The 12,817-nt window shown below is 37.1% G+C and overlaps 1 protein-coding gene across 1 annotated transcript in view; it reads right to left on the bottom strand.

Annotated features, from left to right (window-relative positions):
• The window catches only part of LOC132159346 (carcinoembryonic antigen-related cell adhesion molecule 1-like), a 165,453-nt gene that overhangs the window by 19,096 nt on the left and 133,540 nt on the right, over positions 1–12,817 (bottom strand). The window lies entirely within an intron of this gene.

A 12,817-nucleotide genomic window follows, 5' to 3' on the forward strand; every position in this document is an offset into this window, starting at 1 on the left:
CATTTAATTAAACATTACATCCTGTAAGAGGGTAGATACATTTTCCTTGATACATTTTCCAGAGCAGCAGTGTACATGTGCTTCTTTCATCAACAATTTTAAGAGCCATGAACATGAGTTATGCAGTCGAAATTCTTCACTGTATTCTAAATAACAACTATTAAAATCATGACTTCAGTTTTTTGGTCAAAAGTCAGTCTCAAATTGTTTCACATGTCAGCCTCTTCAATTTAAAAATAGATTAATAATCTTTCTTTTTGCAATCATACTTTTTATTTGCTGGGATCATCCACATTTGTGCTACATATCCTATCATCACAATGCACTGTCTAACAAATGGTCTGTGTAACTTTAATGACTAAATTAACCAAAGAACAACCTTGCAAGATACAAGTTTGCTATGTTATCTAGTTGAGCTAGTAAAAATAAATAAAAAACAAAAATTCTAGTTAAACTAGCTAAAGTTAATTGTAATCAGGTGTACTAATACGGTCGCAAACAAGTGTTAATCACTTTAACAACAAATCTAATAACCAACGATAAACTATGTATGCCAACGAACTTGAAGAAAATTTGAGGTAAATGTAGCCCATCATCAGATTATGGTAGCTAATATTAATTAAGTGTGTTACTTAAGCAGCGATTAAGAGTCTACCTACCTCAGGCTCCAATAAACATTAATAAAGCTGGCTACGTAAAATAAATCTATTATATAGATTCATGAGAGGTCGGCTAATGCGTTCAAATAAAATACAGTAAATACAGTAATTTCATCAATGTACCAGCGAGCGTACTTCAGAAACATTAAAAATGTGTGGAGTTCAGCGCTGGAACTATCAGTGTTTGGAACTATTGTTACTTCCACATTCCAAAGTTACTATGGCAGTCTATGGGAGTGTCGCAACAGTGTTTTTTAACGGCTCTGGGTCTAACGAGTTAAGCAGTACTTAAGCTGCCATGGTCTTTTTCTCAAATGAAAACGATTGGGCCACTTCATCAAATACTTAAGTTGTCGTTTCAATAATCACCATCTCAAAATCACGTATCACAAGGATTTAAATTAACATATTTCACTAGTAGAAATCATGCAACACAACTTTATATCTACATAATTTTACTCACTGAACATAGTACATGAAGAAAAACTTCTCTTGAAATGTAGTTCAGCAACCAAACAGACCAAAAGGATGAATTTTGTAATCCACCAATCAGTGCTTTTGTTCTCTTGTTGCTAGGCAGAATTCCTTCCATGGCCAATCACATTAAAGGAAGAACAGAGTGACGTTATAGTTTTTCAAAAGGATTACTCATGAGCTCACAACACTTGAAATCTTAAGTTTATGCATTTTGAAGGTAAATTAGTTAAATTAACATATTTTTAAGTGACAGGGCCAAAATGCGAAATTTTAAGAAATTCTTAGTCAACATTACTTGATTTTTTAAGTCAAGAAAACATTAGGGTTTACAGTGTGCGTATTTTAACATCAACCTAATCCACTGGGCAAAGTTATGTCCAGTGGATGTCTTTTTATGTCTTTGCAGACGTTGAAAAGACATCCACCGAGGAGACAGAATGTTTTTATGTCTTTTTTTAAAATGTTTTTTATGTCTTCTGTACATCTGATATAGATGTTCACAGATCCTCCTTACAAGGTTCTGTGACTTTATTTCTGTCAAACATCTAGAGAAGCTCTTATTGAGGATTAACAGAGGTTTAAATGTTGATACTTGATTCATTTGAAGTCACCATTGTGGTGGAAAGTGTTTGGTTTAGTTGGGATCTTGGTCCAGTTACTTCTTGCGTTAGCTTGTCTCTTGCTGCTGTAACAGTGTATTTTATTATAAGGATTATAAGTACATCTCCAGCACATGCTCCTGCCCACTTGCTTCTCAAAACTAGTCCAATCGTGTTACCAGGAGGGCAGCCTGCGCTCTGCTGCTGTCGAATCACAACACAGGAACCGCTGGCCCAATAAGAACTTGTTATGTATTTCTGAAGGAGGGACTTTATAGAACAAGGTCATCAGCCCGTTTTTGTGACAGTGAAAACAGTGGTATACAGATAGGTGAATTGTGTTAAAAATACTGTGTTTTTTTTACACGCGAAACATAAACTCATGTTATATTGCACACTGTAAACACAATCAAAGCTTCAAAAAAGCGCAAAAAACGGAACCTTTAATAATAATTATATGATGCAGTCACACTTGTAGCAATATTTGTTAGTTCTGTTTGTTGATTCAGGGTTAGCATCATCTGGAGTCCTCTGAGGGTCAGCATTATCTCTTCTCATGTGTTCTGGATCCAGACTGGAGCTTGTGTAAATCCTAGTACCACAGGATGTAAATCCCGTGACAAAACAAAGAAACAAATAGAGACATCATTAGCATAGCTGCTGATCCAACAAAGTAAAATCAATTTTAACCCAAGCTAAAGAATAAAATGCGCATTTGATCACATGTAACTACACTCACAATTTAAGATACATTATTCAAATGTTTGGCGAAAGAGATGCATTTTTAATCTAGATTTAAACAGAGAGAGTGTGTCTGAACCCTGAACATTATCAGGAAGGCTTTTTCAGAGTTTGGGAGCCAAATGTGAAAAAGCTCTACCTCCTTTAGTGGACTTTGCTATCCTAGGAACTACCAAAAGTCCAGCGTTTTGTGACCTTAGGGTGCGTGATGGGTTGTAACGTGGTAGAAGGCTAGTTAGGTATGCAGGAGCTAAACCATTTAGGGCCTTATAGGTAAGTAATGATAATTTGTAACTGATACGGAAGAGGTAGCCAGTGCAGAACATGTAAAATTGGGGTAATATGATCATATTTTCTGGACCTGGTAAGGACTCTAGCTGCTGCATTTTGTACTACCTGTAGCTTGTTTATTGAAGATGCAGGACAACCACCTAGAAGTGCATTACAATAGCCCAGTCTAGAGGTCATGAATGCATGAACTAGCTTTTCTGCATCAGAAACAGATAACATGTTTCGTAGCTTGGCAATGTTTCTAAGATGGAAGAATGCAGTTTTTGTAACATGGGAAATATGATTTTCAAACGACAAGTTGCCATCTAATATAACACCAAGATTTTTGACTGTAGAGGAAGTAAAAGTACATCCGTCTAGTTGCAAATTGTAATCTACAAGATTCTGTGTAGTGTTTTTGGTCCAATAATTAATATCTCTGTCTTATCCGAATTTAAGGCGAGACACTGCAGGTGAATAGGGCAAAAAAAATAACTAATAGTTATCACCTTACTTACCCAGTTGATTGATTACATTGATTACTGCAAACATTTTATGTATTACCAGTTTTAAAAAATGTTATGTTTAAATATGCAAATGAGGCATTATTTAATGAAATATGTGCTAATTTGCATAAATGTCTAGTACAAAAATCTGAACACTAGATGAAGTCAGTCTCAAATTTTTTGTTTAATTTTTTTGACATATTAGAGTCAAATGTTTTTACAGAGGGAATTCTGGTTATCTTTTTTTTGTCACTCCATAATTCAGAAAATACTTTGAACAGCCAGAAAACAATATATTTTCACAATTTTGGGGGGGAATAAAATGTTGTATAAAATCAAGGAAAATATATATGAAAAATTCCCTCTGTAAAAACCTTCAGAATATAGACAGGAATAAAAATGTCAAGTTTGGTGTGTGTGTAAGTGCTACTGAAGTGGAGATTTATGGCTCAGTGTTGAAGAAAAAACTCATTTTGAGAAAACAGCCTTTAAAAATATGTATTGTAATTTAAATCTATTGACACAAACAGATAAAGTGCTATAAAAGAAACACTTAACAGTGTCTTTTGGATGTTTTCCTTCCACTAGTTTGAAAAAAGCATTTTATGAAAAACCAAAAAGCCCAAAATCTCAAAATTGACAGGTGCTTGAAAAAACAGTGTTTTTGCCTGCAGTGTCTCGCCTTAATTGGAGAAAATTATTGGTCATCCAATCTTTTACATTTTTAACACACTCTGTTAGCTTAGATAATTTAGAGGTTTCATCTGGTCTCGTTGAGATATATAGCTGAGTATCATCAGCATAACAGTGGAAGCTAATTCCGTATTTTCTAATAATATTACCAAGGGGCAACATGTATATTGAAAATAGAAGGGGACCTAGGACGGATCCTTGTGGCACTCCATATTTTACTGATGATAAATGAGATGACTCCCCATTTAAATAAACAAAATGGTAGCAATCGGACAGGTAGGATCTAAACCATCTTAGAGCCTGCCCTTGAATACCTGTATAGTTTTGTAATCGATCTATGAGTATGTCATGATCAATGTTGTCGAACGCAGCACTTAGATCAAGTAAAACTAGAAATTAGATGCAGCCTTGATCTGACGCAAGAAGCAGGTCACTTGTAATTTTAACAAGTGCAGTTTCTGTGCTATGGTGGGGCCTAAAACCTGACTGAAATTCTTCATACAGATCATTTTTATGCAGGAAGGTGCTCAATTGAGCTGACACAACTTTTTCTAAAATTTAAGACATAAATGGAAGATTTGAAATAGGCCTATAATTTGCCAGTACACTAGGATCTAGTTTTGGTTTCTTAATAAGAGGCTTGATAACCGCCAGCTTGAATGGTTTTGGGACGTGACCTAAAGATAACGACGAGTTAATGATATTAAGAAGCGGTTCTTCGGCTACAGGTAACAGCTCTTACAGTAATTTAGTGGGTACAGGATCTAATAAACATGTTGTTGGTTTAGATACAGTGATAAGTTTATTTAGCTCTTCCTGTCCTATAGTTGTAAAGCACTGCAGTTTATCTTTGGGTGCGATGGATGAAACTGAAGTGTTAGACGCTGTAGAATCTACATTCGCTATTGTATTTCTAATGTTATCTATTTTATCAGTGAAGAAATTCATAAAGTCATTACTATTAAACGTTGGTGGAATATTTGAATCAGGTGGGGTCTGGTAATTTGTTAATTTAGCCGCTGTGCTAAATAAAATATTTGGATTGTTTTGGTTATTTTCTATGAGTTTATGGATATGCTCTGACCTAGCTTTTTTAAGAGCCTGTCTATAGCTGGACATATCATCGCTTTGAGGTATGATATTTATATCAGTAAGATCGATTCCATGCGATATAATTAAATCTAGTGTATTTATTTTATTTATTTATTTGGATCCCCATTAGCTTCCACAATGTGGTTGCTAGTCTTCCTGGGGCCCATAAAAGTGCTGAAACGTATGTACAGTTAAAATACACAAATATAACATACATAAATATAACTTACATATAACATAACCACATGTATACATTTATCCACATATACACATTCACACACATACAACATTTGAAAATGTCAGTTCCTATAACAGTCACAAATTAACTGGTGTAATACTATTAATAATAATCTGTTTTAGAGTCTTCTTAAAATTACATATGTTGGATATGTGCCTTGTTCTTAAATCCAATTTATTCCAAGCAGATGACGATCTAACTAAAACTGTTTTTGTCATACAATTGGACCTTGCAGATGGAACCACTAACACACCTGAGCTCACCTGACGCGTAACATGTCCATGACAATACCCACTAAAAACCAATTTATCTACAAAAGATTTTGGATTGTTTTTAAATAGAGCATTGTGCATATAACAGAGAAGACTTATATTAAGTTTGTCCTCCACCTTCAGCCAGCCCAAACAGGTATGCATTTTATCCACACTGGAGCAAAACGAGCAACAAAGGGCTACTCTTGCGGCTCTGTTCTGAACGATTTGTAATTTTTTCAGATGTCCCTGTGCAGCACAGGACCAAATTACTGGGCAGTACCCCAGATGTGACAGAACTAAAGATTGGACAACTGTTTTCATAACTAATGGTGGACAATATACTGAACATCTCCGGGAAAAAGCAAAGCCTTTGGCCATTTTAGACACAATGTGGTCAATCTGATCAGCCCAAGAGAGCTGACTATCCAGCTTCACACCCAAGAGTTTAGTCTGACTCACCTGCTCTACCACAGATGTATCAATAATTAGATTTAAGTTGCAAGGCTTGCCAAGCATACGTTTAGTACCAAAGACTATACATTTAGTTTTAGATATATTGAGAGCTAATTTATTAAGTTTTACCCAATTTGTAATGGCATTAAGTTCATTCTGCAAGTTACAACTTATGTCAGTTATTGTAGGTGATGCATAAAACATTGTAGCATCATCTGCATACAGTACAACATCTGCTCTTGAAACAGCATGTGACAAACACAGAAAACAACAATGGACCCAAACAGCTGCCCTGAGGAATACCACATGAAAACTGCTTACAATCATTTTTCAAGCTCCCGTTGAAAAATTCCCGCTGACTTCTACCAGAGAGATAACTGCATATCAAGGACACAGACTGATGTGAAAACCCATAACACTTAAGCTTAGACAGTAAAATGTCATGGTCAATAACATCAAAAGCTGCTGTGAAATCCAGCAGCACAGCATCCACAAGCTTTTTGTCATCCATAAAAGTTAGCCACTGGTCTACCATTTGTACTAATGCAGTGTTAGTGGAGTGTCCTGGCTTATAAGCATGCTGTGAATTGGAGAGCAAATAATTTGATACAAAGTACTGCATCATTTGATTAAAAAGTAACTTTTTAAATATTTTGCTCAATATAGGTAGAATGTTAATTGGTCTACAATTTGATTCAGTGCGACCTAATCTATCATCTATCACTAAAGGTATAATTTTAGACTGCTTCCAAATTTCCAGAAACACCCCACTTATCACAGATCTATTAAAAATGTGACTAATAGGCTTGCATAAGATATTAGCAACAGTTTTAAAAATGTTGCCATCCAAGTGATCTATACCTGCAGTTTTTTCCTCTGGGAGAAAGAGCAACATCTTATGATTAACATCTTATGTGTATGATTAAAACGATGAGTGGGCCCGGTCACATTTTGCTTGACTCCAAAAGAGTTTATTAGGTCAGTAAACGCAGTAAAAGTCTTAATGCATTTCATTTACAATAACTGCTTTGGGTGTGAGTGATCTAATATTTATGAGCCCAAACTTTAAAAATTGTTTTTGTTAATTTACTTTACATGTTTCTGGTTTAATCACGATAAGATTTTTTCTAGATCCTATATTGAATTTATATTTTGACCTGACTATTCGGGGAACATACACAGTCTTAATAGATTGTACAGCACAAGTACTTTTATCATTTAAGCGGGTGGAACAAAAGTCAACATAATAGTTATTTGAGAATTGTCTTACTAGTCACATGGAGCGAAGTGTCCTGGAGATGTTGTCAGAGAGCAGCTCCGCTCAGACTCTGCTGGGGTGTAATCCATCAGCGCGAAACAGCCTAGGACGCTCCCAGAAAAGATTCCAGTTATTAACAAATAGCAGTTTCTGTTCTTTACACCATGACAACAACCATTCATTTAAAGCAACAAGTCTACTGAACCTTTCGTGTCCGCAGCGTGGTGTCGTTAACCCCGGCGTGAAGCACGACCGCTCTGGGGCTCTCGTCGGCCTTCAGGATCGTGGGTATCTGCGCAGAAACATCTAGAACACGAGCACCAAGGAAACAATGAGTGTGCACTTTACCTTCGGCTAACGTAGCACGGACATGTCAGACGATGGAGTCTCCGATGATCACAGCATCGCGTTCCATCTCGCGGAGGGGAGTGAAGCGGTTCCAGGTGGAGATCTTGAAGATCGTAGGGGGAGAAGTTGTTGCCCGGGGCCCGGCTCGCATCCTCCGCTGTGGATGCACCCAGGGTCCGTGGTGTCCCGGCGCCGGAGTGAAGGACATCTGGGAAGATCACGTCCTGGGTGCACTGGGCCTGTGCAGAGAAACACATGGAGTAGGCGTGGTGGGACTGTTAACAGCACGCTGTATACTTTCCCCGGACTTGTGAGTGTCAGCACGGGATGATTCCTCACCTCCAGGTCGCGAATCTGCTTCTCCACGGCCTCCAGTTTGAGATGCACAGAATGCAGCTCAAACGTGTCCTCACCTGCAATCAAAGGTAGACATTCATCCCCTATTAAAGCAAGTAACAGTGTGTACAGCAATGGTGATGTGGGTGAATAGAGTATTAACAATGTAAGCGCAGTTAGTAGCAACCACGCTTGCTGATGCTAACGGGCTATAAGCTTATAGCGGACCCAGGAGATCAAAATAAAACTACTGATAACGAGGCGCTCTGATTGTTTTTGTTGTAGAATACGATAGAGGATATATTCACAAGTTATATAAACGGAAACGATTGTGTATAAAATAGATTTTTAAGATAAGTCGATAAAAAGAATATAGTGACGGAGCTCAAACGCAGTACAGATGCCAACAACAAACAGGAAGTGACGGGAAGTCACTAACCTCGTCCCTCTGGCTCCATCAGGCTCCTTCATCCCCTCGCCTCCACCTCAGTCCCCTGTCGCTCTGGCTCAACCGTTGCCTCCCAGTTCCACACCTCCTGCTCCAAGTCCCTCCTGGCTCCTCCCTCAGTCGTCTCATTTCTGGCTCCTTCCTCTGTGGTCTCTATATGCTGGCCCCCTCCTGGAAGTCCGTCCTCCACCAGAACGTCCTCCCAAGTTCCCATCCTCCACCAGAACGTCCTCCCAAGTTCCCATCCATGCCTCCCTCTGTTGTTTCTAGGGGGGAGTAATGTCACACCCCTGGACTTATGATGTCTAGTTTTCTCTGCATGTGTTCCATTCCCCATTTTCTGTGTGGCCCATTTTCTGTCCCTACTTGATTGATTAGTTCCCAGGTGTGTCTCCCTACTTAGCCTGTCTTTAAAACCCATGTCCTTTCAGTCTGTGTTTGTTGGGTCTACAAGTCAGTATGTGTGTTTTCCTCCTGTGTTCCATGTTGGATTTACCCCTGTGTTGGATTAATAATGTATTTTTTCTTGTTAGGATAGTAATCATTTCTAGAAAAAGGTAGATTCGGTTTTTGTTTGTTATTTTGGCCTTGGCCCAACCCCGGAGCCCATTTGTGTCCTATTTGTGTGCTGATTATTGCCATTGAATTCAACTAGTAAAAAGAAAAGAGGTTGCAGACCCCTGGTCTATATTATAGCCCAGTGGTTCCAAATCCTGGTCCTAGAGAACCAACAACATTGCATCTTTTTGATGTCTCCCTTATCTGGCACACACATTTGAGATCTTGGGGTCTTACTAATGAGCAAAGGAGTTGAATCAGGTGTGTTTGATTAGGGAGACATTTTAAATGTGCAGTGTTGGTGGTTCAGGGGACCAGCATTAGGAACTACTGTTGTACACCAGTGGTTCTCAATTCCAGTCCTCATGACCCCTGGCTCTGCACATTTTGTATCTCTTATCACTTCAGCAATTTTTTCTTCTATTCTTTTTATTGCAAATGTTATTTCAGTATTACTTACATTTTATTATATTATTTTTGTATATTTCTAAGTAGGGGCTAAGCACTGAAGGTATGCACACTGTAATTGCTGGTGTTCTTCTTTTTCTTCATCTACTTTTGAGTCTGTCACCCAATAGAACCACCTTCTGGAAAGTTCTGAAATTTGGTGCACAGATAGAGAACATTTCAACATTAAGCATTGCAAAGTTTGGAGTCTCTAACTCAAGCCCAAAAGTGCCAAAAATCGTAAGGTTTGTCATCTTATTTTTAAGTAGTATTTTGGGAATACAAAATAAAAAAAAAAATATTTTGTTATTATTTTGTGAGTTTGGCTCATGATGATTTCTTTACCATTTGCTAAGATGATTACATTAATTTATTTAAAAATAAAATGTAATAAAAAAAAATATTAATGAAAAAGAATCAAGTTGATGGGTGCTATTCATTGTTTTGAACACATGATGGCAACAATGTGCATGACCTTCATCAAGTAAAGAACCATTTTAAAATGTAGTTGGGAGAAAAGCATAGACTGTAAGTGTGTGTGTGTGTGTGTGTGTGTGTAATTGGTTCTGCTAGCAATTAGAGTGTTTTAGTGCATAATATAAATAGTGAGATTGTACTGTTTTTGGTCAATGTTTCGAAGAAATATACTATTATTATTAATAATAATATAAAGAAATAATAAATAGAGCATTCAAAGTTTCAGATATTCGTGATGGGTAAGAATCCAATTTGACCCGTGACTCTGATTTGACTTATTAATAGATTCATTTTTTTTTATGTAAAGCTATTCTGTGTAGGCAAGTCAAACTGTGAGGGCTCATGACAGCAGAACAGGAAGAAGAAGCCCCTCGCCTGCAAACTAGACCCACATCAAACAATCAGCTACTTTCCTGCCAAAGCTATTTGTCCATCCAGCAGATCAAACCACTTTTCTTAAGAGACCTGACCACAGTATGTTTCAGTTTGACTCAGATGTTGAGCTGCTTGTTTCACACCTCAGACCGTTAATGATATCAGAAGATAAACTGTTTTGGCCATCTGAAACAACTGAATGATTATGAAACCATTTTCAAATACTTCGGATTTATTTTATCTTGAAAATTAGGTTGACTTATCTAATCTACTTTTACACGTTTAACTAAATCAGTAGTTAATTAATACTGCTAATAAGAGCAGTTAAAGTCTCATTAAAAAGACTTCAACTGTTTATATATATAAAATCATAAATAGAATCAAATGATTTTATTTATAATCAAACGATACATTCTAAAAGCATGTGTGTGTACGTGTGTGTGTGTGTGTGTGTGTGTGTGTGTGTGTGTGTGTGTGTGTGTGTGTGTGTGCGTGCCCTAGGAGGGTCATCAACTGCTGGGGGTGGATTCACACACTGTGTTTTTCAGCAGACAGTCTTATTAGGTCAGACTTCTCATTGAACCGTTGATGAAAATGTTTCATATGTTTGTTTTGTTCTGTTTGTGTTTGTGGCGTCTAATTGGTAAGTAAAAAAAAAAAAACTACTATGTATACAGGCCTATCTTGTCTTGTACAACATCAATATATAAAAACATCTCTTTTTGTTTTTTGTCTCTCTGTTGCTGTTCTGTGTACTTAGAAATTAAAACAGACTTTGTAAACCTTAATCTGTGAAAAAACTTTATGTTCATCAGGTGTGTTTGGTGAGTCAGTGTCAGCGATGGAGGGAGATTCTGTTACTCTGAACACTGATGTCACTAAAATACGTGAAGACGAAGACATACTGTGGAAGTTTGGAGCTGAAACGTCCCAAATAGCTGAAATCAGTAAAGCTGCTGGAATTTTCACCACATCTGATGGTACTGACGGAAGATTCAGAGACAGACTGAAGCTGGACAATCAGACTGGATCTCTGACCATCATGAACATCACAATTAAACACGCAGGACGTTATGAAGTACAGAGAAGTGGAGTCAAGTGGTCATCAAAAATATTCAGAGTTTCTGTCTATGGTGAGTATAGAGATCATTTTTTTAAATGTTTCAATATTCCTGGGGTTATTAAAGGAATATCTATGGTTCAGCACAAGTTTTAAGCTCAGCCTCAACCCACAGCATTTGTGGAATACTGTTGTGCAACACAAAAATAATTCAGACTCGCTAATAATTTTCTTTCAAATTAAAAAGAGCTTACAATAAGGAGCTTAAAATCTAAATTAATATTTACTTATTTGAAGCATTTATAAGCAGCAATGCAAATATTATAATCGAAATTTAAAATCATTCATCTATTAAAATGTGTGAATAATTTGAGCTAAAGAGTATTTTTCAGGTTTATGGTGTATAAACCCACAGTCATATATACAAATAAACTTGAATTGAATTGAACCAATAAAAATGTACGCAAAAAAAGGTTCGTAATTTATTTATTTTTTTATTTTAATTTTTTTGGGAGGGGGGATTGTTTGTTCTCCTCTCATACTGCTCACGTCTTGTGGCTTTAGTAGTATTTTAATGTTTATAAATCAGCCTCATTCACTGCCATTGTAAGTGTGTCACTATCACAGATTTGTACTTTTCTACTGGAACAGCAGAATTATTTATTTATATTTTTTTGCTAATCTACACTGCCACAAATACTTTTGATTGAGCTTAACTGTCTTGAACTTAACTTGTACTGAACTGTCAACACACTGTAACAAAAATAAGTGTAAACATATCAATCTTTATTCTCTCATGTTTTGCAGCTTGTCTGCCTCTTCCTAACATGACCAGAGACTGTTCTTCATCATCATCTTCATCACAGCAGAATTGTTCATTGTTGTGTTCAGTGGTGAATGTGAGTGATGTGACTCTCTCCTGGTACAAAGGAAACAGTTTATTGTCCAGCATCAGTGTGTCTGATCTCAGCATCAGTCTCTCTCTACCTCTGGAGGTGGAATATCAGGAGAAAAACAGCTACAGCTGTGTGATCAACAATCCCATCAGAAACCAGACCACACATCTGGACATCAGCAAACTCTGTCAATCATGTGAAGGTCGGCCTACATCTGTGGTGATAGTAGCATTTAATTACTTAGCTCAGCTGTCTTTTCTTGTTGATCAGACCAACACATTTACTTACATTAAAGTAAGTGAATATTTTCTTTTACTCTCCTTCAGATCCTCCAGACTCTGTATCTCTGATACTGATCTACGGTGCTGCCGCTGCTGGATGTGTGTTGATTGTAGTTTCAGTCGTGACCTGCTGTATCTGCAAGAAATTGAGAAAAAAGGGTCAGGAGAGCTATCAATTAATCTGTCAAAATGTTAATATTTTATTATGAGATTGAAAATGTTGTTTTAACACACCTGTGATTATTGTCAATGCAGTTCAGACACCGGAGGAAGATGGAGCCGATTCAGCATTGTGCAAACCAAAAACACAAAAAAAGGTAAGATCACTCTTTACTGTGTTGAGTCAGATTG

Source organism: Carassius carassius, chromosome 16 (assembly GCF_963082965.1).
Source record: "Carassius carassius chromosome 16, fCarCar2.1, whole genome shotgun sequence".
Classification (NCBI taxonomy): domain Eukaryota; kingdom Metazoa; phylum Chordata; class Actinopteri; order Cypriniformes; family Cyprinidae; genus Carassius; species Carassius carassius.